At 41.3% G+C, this 8,723-nt stretch overlaps 1 pseudogene; it reads left to right on the top strand.

The window, feature by feature from the left end:
* Nucleotides 1-6,333: 6,333 nt before the first annotated feature.
* LOC124994199 (derlin-2-like) lies at nt 6,334-7,155 on the top strand (annotated as a pseudogene).
* Nucleotides 7,156-8,723: the final 1,568 nt, after the last annotated feature.

Raw genomic sequence — 8,723 nt, 5'->3', positions numbered from 1 at the left:
GAGCTAACTCCAAGTTCCTGAAAAACAATTTAGACTATTGTTGCCATCTTGACCTACATGCCAGAGGTGTTATTTATAGCAGAGCTAATGGGAATATGTTGCTTAACTATGCAATATCTAAAATTGGTGATAAAAACTAACTAAACGCAAGTGAAGTTAGAGGGTTTATTCAGATTTTCTCTTGGCTTCATTTGCACAATATGTACATGTACCAAAACATCATTAAGATATAGAATTTTTATGTTTTTGTATCAGTTAAAATTAATTTTAAAAAGATATTAAAGAAATTGAAAATTACTGTTTTCATTTTGAGTCTAATCTTTAGAAAATTAGCATTAGTGTATTTGATAATCCCTGGATCATTTTTCCACTGAGGACTACCTCTCAATTTCTTTGGCTTCATTTGTATTTTATATAATTATGTTGGCATTAAATAACACCATTTCAATCATCACAGGCTGATGAGAAAATACAGAAGTAGACTAAATATGTAAATGAAACATTCTTGTCAAGTGAAGGCAGAGTAGACATCATTTGTGCATGGCAAAATAATTATTTTTCAGAACAGTGGTTTGAACAGAGAACACTGATGATAAAATTGAGTAATCAAAGCACAGGATAATACATATTACAATGGAAAGACATCATGTACCAAGGTGATAGGTGTGATGTGACAACTTAGATTCAACAAAACAAATTTAATTTTTATATTAATGTCATAAATTTGAATTTTCTTGTTTTTTGATTGAAGAATTCATATGTTTGATTTGGTTTTAATGTACAGGCAATATAAGTTTAAGAAGCCCATACTCAAGACTAGGGAATAGCTCAGTGGTAGAGTACTTGCCAAGCATGTGCAACATCCCTGGTTCAATTCCCACTATACCACAAAGAAAAAAAATCCAATATTTACTCCTTCCTTCCTTCCTTCCTTCCTTCCTTCCTTCCTTTTGGTGGTTCTCAAGTCAGAGAGAAGTAAGAAATAGGTAGAAAGGAGACAAGAAGGAAGGCCAAGGACATAACATTTTAATTCAGAATTCCGCATACCTTCTAGGCCTGTCACTCTTCAAGCCAATCTCTCTCCCTGGCCCATCAATTCCAAATTCCTGGGAAATTTGCAAATATACCTTGTACACTGTTTCTTAGCCCATCAATAAGTAGATTAAGCAGAGAGATATGATATTTTGAGAAACCTATAATTTAGAGGACTTTCCAGCATTCCAGCATCTATTGATCTGATAATGGAGCCCAATCAATCCAAGCATGTTGAGGATGACTAGACTGTCATTCCCATACCCACCATCACCAAGTTTCCTTTAAAATTAAGGAAGAGAAAGAAACATGTCCAATTTAAAAATCAGTTCAGTGGCAAAGCAGCAAGGGTTGTATTCAAAACATAAAGTGGGCCACTGTTACAGACCCAGTCTCAAAAGTAAAAGATAATAGGGGCTGGGGGTGTAGCTTAGTGATAGAGCACCCCTGCATTCAATCCCCAGTTTAAGTGAAAGAATGAATGAATAAATTAATATGGAAACCCCCAAAATGTATCTCTTACTCTGGAGATGGTACATATTCTCCATTGAATATGTGTCTACTTTCTTAAATAAACCTTTGTCTGTGCCTCTGACTGGCACATGCTGAAATTCTTTTCTATCACATAAGCCAAAGACCGTGCTGATCCTGAGCTGTTTCCCCTTCTCACCAGGAACTCCTCAGAGCTTCTCTGGAGACACTTTTGTGATATTGCCTGAGTCAGGGCTTGTGCATGCAAAGAAAACAGTCTTGCCACTGAGGTAGTCCCCAGACAACATGATTGACATCTCTATTTCCAGACTTCCTTTTGTCTCTTCCCCAAAAGAGGAAACTATGTGCTCCCTTTGTAACACTGGTCATTTATGTTTTGAATATAACTCTTGCTGCTTTTCCACTGCAACTGATATTTTAAATGAACATGTTTCTTTCTCTTCCTCTCTCCCTGCTCCTCTCTAATCTCAGGAGAAAGAGGATTACCTTTCTTCCCCATCCTAGGCAGAGTTATCTGTCCCTGAGTATACCCAGCATAGGAACCAGGTAATCCTGGTTTGGGGATGGTACCAGACGATCTCAGAAAGGACTATCTCCCAAATTAACAAGTGGATTATAACTGTAGACAGAACACATGAAATGTAGCCTTTGAGTCACCTCTTTAAAAGCCCCCAGTTCCTGCTGATGGGCAGAATCACAGCCTTTGGAACAGGAGTCCCCTGTGTTTCTCCATTGCCAGCAAAGCAATAAATCTTTTTCCTTTTTCTCAAAACCATGTCCTTGTTATTGGACTGGCATCAGGGACAAGGATCAAGTTTTTGGCAACACCTTAGCTTACCTCTGCTCCCTCCTTTCCTCTGTACTCCAAATGAGGGTCTTCTTCTGAGCAGATAAATTGGAGAAGATACCCCCATGGTGGGTGAAACCCAACTGACTGGGCGGAAACCTGTGGATGTGATAGAATAACTGAAAGCTCTGTCCTCATCCTCAACGCCAATCCAATAACGAAGACAAGGTCTTGAGAAAAAGGAAAATGTTTTATTGTTTTGCTAACAAAGGAGGATGACAGGAGACTCTTGTCCTAAGGACTGATTCTGCCCACCAGGGGGAACAGGGGTCTTTTAAAGAGTTGATTCAGTGAAAATGAGGTTAGGGAGGAGCAGGTTAGGGAAAAGAAGGTCAGGAAGGAAAAGTTCAGGGAAAAAAAAAGTTGGAGAAAAAGAAAAGAATAGAAAACAAAACAAAACCACAACCATATAAATTTTAAAGTGACAAAGGATATAGTCAAAGCATCAAGTGAATCCCTGTTACAAGAGGAGCCCAAGCTTGATGGTAGCACCTAATGACCCTTGAACTGAGTGCTTACCTGTGTCACACAAACTCCTTAATCATACCAGGGGCTTCAATAGCATCCCTGAGGTGAAAAGAAAAGGAAAAATATTCTTAGTTAGAAAAGCAAAATCTACATAGTAAAGAGAAGTGTGGGGCGGGAAGAGGGTTTGGGAGGATTTGGGTAATAACGTGTTGAGTAGTTTGAGGCTGCCGGGCAATATGCCAGAGTTTTTAAAGTGAGAAGTAAGATTCCCGTAGTGTCTTTCAGAGAGACAGAGGAAGAGCCTGGACTTCCTTTTTCTGTACTGAAAAGAGCCTGTTTTTCTGTTCTTCAGTATGAATGGGAGTGGTTGGGGTTGGGTCTTTTAATATTCTTAGTGTGCCCACCGGTTCCTCTAATCATGGACTTATTAAATGGAGCCCATGGATATCTCCCAAGGACAGATATTAAATTGGGAGGTGTTATCCATACCCATTTTGAGAAAGAAACTATTTTCTCAAATAAAAAGGGGAACCTGCCCCCATCCAAAGTGTTAGAGCTATTATTTTCTGAACTAGGAGAATTAGCATTTGATTTCCTTCCTGTTCTGGTTGGAGGATTTATCAGGATAGTAAAGGAGGACTTATCAGAATAGAAAAGTAGGAGCATTAGTCTTTAGTAGTTCAGAGTCATAGTCTTTGGGGGTCACAATTCTCCAGTTGCATTAGCTAAATGGAGTTTTGTAGTGGTACTGTCCTGGGGAGGAGGTGACACCTGTGCCAGGGAAGACAAGTTAGCTTCCTGTACAATGCAATTAGCTCAGCATAGAAAATATAATGGAGCTGGGTGCATTAGAGGAGCACAGGTCTATAATCCCAGCAACTGGGGAGGCTGAGGCAGAAGCATCACAAGTTGAAGACCAGCCTGGGCAAGTTAGTGAGTCACATGCTTGTATTGTCAGTTTTACATCCCAAATAATTGAAGCTGCTTGTTCCTCTCCATTGACACTACTTGTCCTCACAATTGTATTGTTAAAATAGTTTTTAATTGATGTGCTCACATTTGCTTATATCCACTCATTGAACATCTCTGTTAAGTGCTGCTGTGGGCTGCTGTGTTAGTTGCTGCAACAAGGAACACCATGACACAGTGCAGAGTCTTTGCAGGGAGTTCCTTTTTGTTGTTGTTGTTGTTGTTTTTTGGTTTTGTTGTTTTTGTTGTTGTTTTTTAAGCCAGGGATTGAACCCAGGGGCATTTGAGGCTGTCTTTGAACTTGTGATCCTCCTGCTTCAGCCTCCCCAGCCACTGGGATTACAGGTTTGTGCCACCATGTCCTGCCTTTGCAGAGTTTTTAATGAATGCATACAGACATTAAAAGAGTTATCAAGCAAATGATGGCTATGAGAGGCTTGGAAATCTCATTACAGAAGAAGGGAAAGTCTTTGGAGCTCAGACAAAGGCCCCCTGAGGAGCCCTGCAGGTTTTCAGTCTGAATCCCTGCTGGGGTTGAGGGGGAATGCACCCAGCAAAGGGCAAGCAGAAGGACAAGAACGTCCCTGCGTAGGTCTGAGGGAGGCTGAGCAGTGCTCAGAGGAAGGAAAGAACTAGCTTTTGGGGGATGGGTGCAGTTGGGTGGGAAGAACTCAAGTGAGGTTCACCCTCAGTCTCAGACAGAGAAGGGCCTTGTAACCTGGGAAAGATTTGGGTCTTTACTCTAAAAGCAGTTGGAAGCAGTTAGGAATTCTTATCTAGGAGGGGGAAAAAAATTGGCTGCAGAGATAATTCATTCCAAGTGACAGGTAATCTTTCTGAAGGATGCAAATTATGTCACTCATTTTAAAATGTTTAGTGACTTCACGCTGTCAGAAGGACAAAACTTTTTTTTTTTTTAAGTTCTGACAGGAAAAGGTTTATTTAGCTTCACTTATAGTTCTGGAGGCAGCATCCACCTGGCTTCTGGAGAGGACAAGTGCTGCTTCCCACCCATGGTGGAGAAGTGGAAAGAGGCCTGGCTGCATGCACAGGAGCTGACATTGAATCATTTAAAAAATGCTTACAAGGCCTCCCCTGGACTATTTCCTGTTGTTTTTCCAGGTTCGCTTTTTTTTTTTTTTTAAAGCATTTTTTTATAAACTTCTTTTTTATTTTTACAGACACATTTTGATTCATTGTACATAAATGGGGTACAAGTTTTCATTTCTATGGTTGTGCACAATGTAGATCACACCATTTGTGTAATCATATATATATATATATATATATATATATATATATATAGTAACACTATCTGTTTCATTCTTCTCTCTTTCTGTCCCCAACCCCCTCCCATCCCATTTTCCTCTACACCATTCAAAAGTCCTTCATTCTTCTCTTCCCCCAGCCACCCCAACTCCCTTGTTATATATTGTCATGTACTTATCAGAGAAAACATTCAGCCTTTGGTTTTTTGGGCTTGGCCTATTTCACTTAGCATGATATTTTGCAGCTTCATCCATTTACCAGCAAATGCCATAATTTTATTCTTCTTTATGGCTGAGTAGTATTCCATTATGTATATACACCACAGTTTCTTTATCCATTCATCAACTGAAGGGCATCTAGTTTGGTTCCACAATCTAGCTATTGTGAATTGAGCTGCTGTGAACATTGATGTGGCTGCATCACTGTAGTATGCTGATTTTAAGTTCTTTGGGTATAAACCAAGGAGTGGGATAGCTGGGTCAAATGGTGGGTCCATTCCAAGTTTTCTGAGGAATCTCCACACTGCTTTCCAGAGTGGCTGCACCAATTTGCAACTCCACCAGCAATGTATGAGTGTACCTTTTCCCCCACATCCACACCAATACTTATTATTGCTTGTGTTCTTGATAATAGCCATTCTAATTAGAGTTAGATAAAATCTTAGGTTGATTTTAATTTCATTTCTCTAATTACTAGGGATGATGAGCACTTTTTCATATATTTGTTGATCACCTGTATATCTTCTTCTGTGAAGTGTCTGCCCAGTTCCTTAGCCCATTTATTGGTTGGGTTCTTTGTATTTTGGGTGTAAAGTTTTTTAAGTTCTTTATAAACTTTGGAGATGAGTGCTCTGTCTGACCAGGTTCATCTTTGATTCAGGATGCCCCTGCCTGCTTTCTCCCTTTTGCTCCTGCCACACTCTCCCCTGACTCTAGCCTAGGACTTTTCATGTTTCATGTTCATGTTTTGGCACTGGGAATTGAATCCAGGGGTGCTTAACGACTGGCACATCCCCTGCCCTTTTTTATATTTTATTTAGAGACAGGGCCTTGCTAAGTTGCTGAGGCTGACTTTGAACTCGAAATCCTCCTGCCTCAGCCTCCCGAGCTGCTGGGATTACAGGAGTGCCCCACTGCATCCAGCTCTTTTCATGCTTTTTGACTTCAACCCAATGAATTCTTATCAGTGTTTTACATTGTGATTCAGAATTCACACACACACACACAATATATATCAGATGAAATTGTTATGGAACAATGGAAGATGTACTGTCATAGTTTCCTTTTTCCTTCCTAAAAAGGTGGACTCTCATGTGCAGTCTGGCATACTAGGGGAAAGGGAAGTCTTGGGAAGCACAGCGGTTTCAGGCAGTGGAGTGGCGGTGGCACAGTTGGGGAACCATAGCTTGGGGCTGGGCACCTGCAGGTCCCAGCGCCTGGTGTGTCTGCAGCGTGGCCAGCGTCCGCAGTACTGTTTGAATAGATCACACCTTTTAGGTTGTACTTCAGTCCTGAGATAATTTTTAAACACTTTCAAACATGGAGTTTATTCACCAATTGCTTGTTTGGGGGGGCCAGTTGGATTCGATCTCTCATTTAATATGATTTTTCTACTTGTTACTGTCAAATGCTAGAAGGTGGCTCTTTGCGCGGTGGGACAGCAACTTTGTATTCCTGTTCCTTTTTGGTGGATACTTAATGATCGTTTTAGGTTTGTTGGTGAGCTTAGTTTACCAGGGCTGTTTTACAATAATGCTCCTCTTGGTGCAGAGCCCAGAGAATCCGAGTGTCTGCTTGAACGTCTTTGTCTTTCTCCGTGTCCAGGGTCCTTTCTGCCCTGCATGCTCTTGGAGTTTTCCTTGTCGTTGGGGAACTCCATCACTCTGGGTCTCCAAGGTGTTACAGTTGGGCACATATATTTACTCTTGGAAGTTATTTCCCAATCAGTCTGTTGGAATAAGAATTCTGAAATTTCCATCTATTTTGAGGACTATTTTTGATACACCAGTTGAGGATCTAAATTAGAATCCATCACCTGAAGAGTGACCAGGAGGCTTGTCCTGGGGTGAGGAGCAGTGAGTGTCCCGGAGTTCAAAGTAGCCCTGCCAATAACAACCAGACCCAGCTGGGAAGGACTCAGTGAAATGTCCATTGGAATTCTTTTATGCTTTATTGCAAAACTGTGGACACTTCTGACAGCTTGACAGATTTTAACTCCAGGAACACTGAAGTGAAATGGTCCAGCAGTTTGCCAGTGGTTCCTCACTATACTGATATTAGAAGCGTAATCTCTGGGGGCCAAACACCTGAAAAAACCAACATCCTGCCTCCTCTAACAAGTACATGAGTACTTGACTTCTGCAGCATAAGGCAGGATTTTTTCTTCCCCTTCTTCAATACACAGGGTCATGGTGTAAATCAAAGTTTTAATGAGCACAAAATAAAACTGAATTTTCTCTCTCTTTCATTGTTAAAAAAATGTGGGCTCACATTGACCCCCTCTGCCCACTAGTTCTGTCATGAACTAGCTTTCCTCCTGCTTCTGGAACTTTGCACATATGCTGTGCTTCCTTCTGAGCACAGAACTCTCTCCTGCGCTGAAGTTTCAGAGAATTCCAACTGTACCGTCCATCTCAAGTTTAGAAGGTCTCTGGGAGTCTTTGCAGACTTATCAGCTAACTCTAGCTCAGGTGCTCTTCCTAAGACCTTTCACTGCGGTCTCTCTGCCTGTTCTTCCTCCCTCCTTGCTTTCCTTTCTGTTTTTCACAACTATTGATTGCTAGTCCACATGTGCTAGATTCTCTTCTAGGCATGGAGCAGGGCTGTCTTCGTGAAGCCCCACATTCAGAGGACCCCCAAGCTTGTTTTAATACTCTGCTGTTACTGTCTCCAACATCTTGTAATTTTTTTTAACAAGGGGATCCCACATTTTATTTTGTACAGTGTCTTTGAAATTATGCAGCTATTCCTACACTGCAGTGTAATGAACAAAACAGATCCCACTCCCCATCCTCAGAGAGTTCATGTCCTAGAGCTTTGTTATGGTTTGGATGTGAGGTGTCCCCCAAAAGCTCGTGTGTGAGACAATGCAAGGCGGTTTAGAGGAGAAATGATTGGGTTATGGCAGCCTTCACCCTATCAGTGAGTTAATCCCGGGTAGGGTGTGGCTGGAGGAAGTGGGCATTGGGGGCGTGCCTTTGGGGTATATATTTTGTTTCTGGCTAGTGGAGTCTCTTTCTATGCTCTCTGATCATCATATGAGCTGTTTCCTGCTGCCATATTCTTGTGCCATGATGTTCTGCCTCACCTCAAGCCCCAAGGAATAGACTATGGACTGAGACCTTCAAAACTGTGAGCCCTCCTCTAAACTCTTCCTCCTCTAAAGTTGTTCTTGTCAGGTCTTTTAGTCACAGCAGTGGAAAAAAAAAAAAAACTGACTAAAACAAGCTAACTCCACATTCCATTCTTATGTTGGCAGTAATCTGCCCTCACCACATAGCACTCACCTGCCTAGTTTCCTGTCATTCCAACCAGACGGTCAGCTCTCAAGGAGCAAATTATGCAGCACATGTTATATACTCCCTGGCACCTTGAATGCACTAACAAATCCCTGTAGAATGAAGGAATGAATAAACAAAGATGTTGCT

This window comes from Sciurus carolinensis, chromosome 10 (assembly GCF_902686445.1).
Source record: "Sciurus carolinensis chromosome 10, mSciCar1.2, whole genome shotgun sequence".
Classification (NCBI taxonomy): Eukaryota; Metazoa; Chordata; class Mammalia; order Rodentia; family Sciuridae; genus Sciurus; species Sciurus carolinensis.
The sequence above is the reverse complement of the archived record's forward strand: the minus strand, read 5'-3'. Positions and strand labels throughout refer to the sequence as shown.